This window comes from Physeter macrocephalus, chromosome 7, assembly GCF_002837175.3.
Source record: "Physeter macrocephalus isolate SW-GA chromosome 7, ASM283717v5, whole genome shotgun sequence".
In the NCBI taxonomy this organism is placed as follows: Eukaryota; Metazoa; Chordata; class Mammalia; order Artiodactyla; family Physeteridae; genus Physeter; species Physeter macrocephalus.
Genome location: NC_041220.1, coordinates 71,189,407 through 71,193,153, shown reverse-complemented (window position 1 = coordinate 71,193,153; position 3,747 = coordinate 71,189,407).

Sequence of the window (3,747 nt, the reverse complement as noted above, 5' to 3'; positions counted from 1 at the left end):
TTTTTCAAGTTTTGAAAATGTGGTCTTTCCCAATGATAAGTAGAGGAGAATGAGGAGGCGTTCAGTTAAGCAATTTTATTTCCAAGCTGTATAGTGAAAAGCTCTCCATTACTGGAGGAAAGTGATACAAAGCCAGCAAAGCTTACACATCAGTAGTGAAGCGTCTTTCACAGTTTCACTGCAATACTCCCCTTTAGCAAATGTACTGAAGAACCAAATGTCATTTTGCATGTAATAATTGTAGTAAAAAGAACTTTTTCTCACCATCTAAGTACGAAAATTATTACCATTGTAGATAGGAAGGCAACAGTCATTAAATAAATTAAAAGCATCTTTAAAGTTTTTCCATATACATATATAATATATATTTTCAAAATTGCCATCGACTGTACAAGCATTCAGTTCTCAACTAAAACATTTACAGAAACTACTGTGGAAAGCCGAAGGGAAAGCTTGGTTTTTAGGAAAAGGGGATCATTTTAGCACCTATAAGCTACATTAAAATACAATTCTCAAGGGAAAAAAGATATACAGAGAAGTCAGACTTACCCAAGGTATCGTATTTAATCTCATATTTAATCTTACACGTCAGGTGTGCAAAACTATTTTTTAACCCAGCCTTGATTCAACCAAGTCAATATCCAGACATTTCTTACTTGCTAGCACAGAGAAAAGTGAAAGACTAAATTGAATAATGTAATTATATAAAAAATTTTTATAAGCCAGACTGATAATAGTATTATACACATATGATTGTCTATGAAAATAATAAATGGGCAAAAAGTTTTTTTTTCAGAAATGTTAAAGTAAAAAATCTTAGCTTAATGAATAAATGATCATCAGTTAATATATAGCTAGGTGAGTGTCAAAATTGATCTGGAATATTGTAGTCCTGAGGTCTGGGGTGTCCAATCTTCCAGTTTAAATTCTACAACCCCAAATCCTGTAAACTGCATATTATTTACACAGGTTACAACAAAAAACTTTGAAAATACTATATCGACATCAGCACTCCCTGAATTTGAATTCAAGAGAACAGTTACTGAAAAAAAATTCATTTTTAACTAACTGTGTGTGTGTGTCTCATATGTAGGAATGGGGGTGGGAGGGTGGTTGGAAGAGAAAGAGGCATGATTTAGGAAATGGCATTATAAATATAATTTCCCTTCTCATTAATGCCACTTTAATATCAAGACATTTATAAAAAGTTTATATAGTAACTATATAGATACTAGTACCTAACAAATTGTGAAATAATCACTCAATTTTCCAACTATTTCATGTAAATTTTTATTAATTAAAATATTAACTCATTTATTTCAACCCCTTCAACCCCTTGAAAAGTAATCTTCCTTTACTATGGGGGACTAAACATTTTCCCATTTAAACCGCAATATTTGCTCAGTACGGTAGAAAATGATGGTTACAAGGTCACCGAGAAATAACTACTGCTCAAACTCTTTCATTGTGTTGTAATTTTGTCATATCAATTGTTCTTAAAGATAAAATATTATTTAGAGAATTTTTTTTTTGGCCATTGTAGGATTTAATCTGTAACAAGTGGGCATCAATTTAAATGGAGAAAGGTAACAGACAGACATCAGGATAGAAGAAGGCTGAGAAGTACAACTGGGCATTGCTAGAGGTTTTGGTTGATACATTTCTAGAAAAAACTAAATTAAGAATTTCATTTCAATCTACCAATGAAAGAAAAGTTTTCTTTATTGAAAGACACTATGATCAGGATAGGGCAGCCACACACTGCCTCACTTCTACTATATAATTTTGCTTTCAAATTTTTGACAAAATTTAGTAAAAAATAATTTCATCCCTTGTCTCATTTTGAATCTTTAACTTTATGCTACCAGAACAAAAAATGACTGGAAGAAACCATAGTAACTCAGGCACCAAGACTTAATTCATTATTTAGAACAGGTGTGTCTCATTCATGGCATCAACACACACTCCAGAAGTGTCAAAAACTTCTTTTCATGGTACTTCTTTAATGGGTTTCCAATAAGATAGAAATACTACTTAAACCATGGAGGATGCCATACTCACTCATAAACACTGAGGAGTAGGATGTTTTTTCCTTTGGTTTATGAATAGCTATACTTGCAGTGTTTTTAAGCTCTATTGCTACCATCCATTCAAGGAAGATGTGTGTGACATAGCGAGTACTGTATTGTAAACCCAAGCTTTCTGTAGCAGAAGGGGCTTCCAGCTCAACTAGTCAGCCTCTTTATTTTACCAGTGAAGACACTGAAGTTAACACATGTCTTTCAGAAAGTAGATGCTCAATTAGTATTATTAAATTATGAGCCACCATAGATAGCTATAGGCAGGGACAGAACAAAACCCCGTGTCTTCTGATACTTCACAGCCTCTGAAATGGCTTAGTTGACTCTAATCAGGTCAGACTGAACTGAGATAAGGATTAACCACAGATAGAATATCAGCAACAATCCATGGTCTGAAAACATTTCTGTCACACACATAAATATAGTGAGGAAAGGATTTTTGAAACAATTTCTTGAAGGCAAAAGTGTAAGAGGAGATATTTATGACAAATAGAAATGGGAAAACACCAAGAAGTGTCTATATTTGACTCCCATTCTTGTTGGATAATTTTTAGTGAGTTTGGCTAAAATGTAGATTCCCCATCTGAGCCAAAGGCCTTGATCCATGTGAAAAAGTGCCTGGACCTGGATGTGGCTGAACAATGATATTGAACGTGTGATTGTGATTAGATTGGTCACTTAAAGAAATCTCCAATATTCCCTCCACTTCTGAGCCTTGGTATCTATTGATTACTTCATAGGAAGTAAAGGCATATCAAGAGAATTAAACATTTAACTGAATTTTTAAGTTTCATTTAAAAAAACAAATGAAAGCACTCATGGAAAATAGATATGGAAGAAGAATTACATCTGGGTTTTTGAAAATTGGGTTGCTGGTTCCCTTTCCTGGGAGGCCATGAAATGAAAACATCAGTATTTCCAAATAAATGGCTGAGCCAAGTGGTAACTCTCTGCATATGCTTTTGGATCAGTCTATTCTTTTTGGTAAAGTTCTCAGAACTGAATGGAGCTTGCCAGAACATGAAAAAAAACAAGAATCCTGTGCAGACTGAATTATAAAGCCATGTTAAGCAAACCTTCCTAAAGAGGGCACAGGACCCTGGCAATGTGCTCACATCCATCTACACAGAGCACACACTCTGCACTCAGCTAGTCACACAATGACCTGTAGAGACAAACACAGGTAAACAAGTCTCCACAAATTTTAAGATAAACATCAGAGCTGATTGGATTATTTAGCACTTGCTGCGTTGCTCAGGAATCTAAGGCAATAAGCCTACTTTAAGATATGAAATGATTCTATTCTCTATGAGCAGAGATCAATGATAAGCTATTGGGTTTTTCCAATCTATTTTCAAAACCCATTACAAAAATAAATCAGTTTGTTCTCTAACAGTTCTAAAAACAGTTTGATCGCTTGTCTTGCGTGATTTTTTTTTTTTTTTTTAAAGAAAGAGATGTCCATATTTTCTAAAATCTTGCTTTGAGTTACATTCAGAAACAGATATAGTCCAGTTCTCCCTGGTGGAAATCATCAATCTATTTACTCAATCTCTTTTGACTATTAAAAAATCTTTTGAAATGAAAGGCATTGGCAGTGCAAAAAAAAAAAGTCCATAAAAATAAACTAATGATTGAATTAAGCATTCAGATGAGTTCTTTGCCG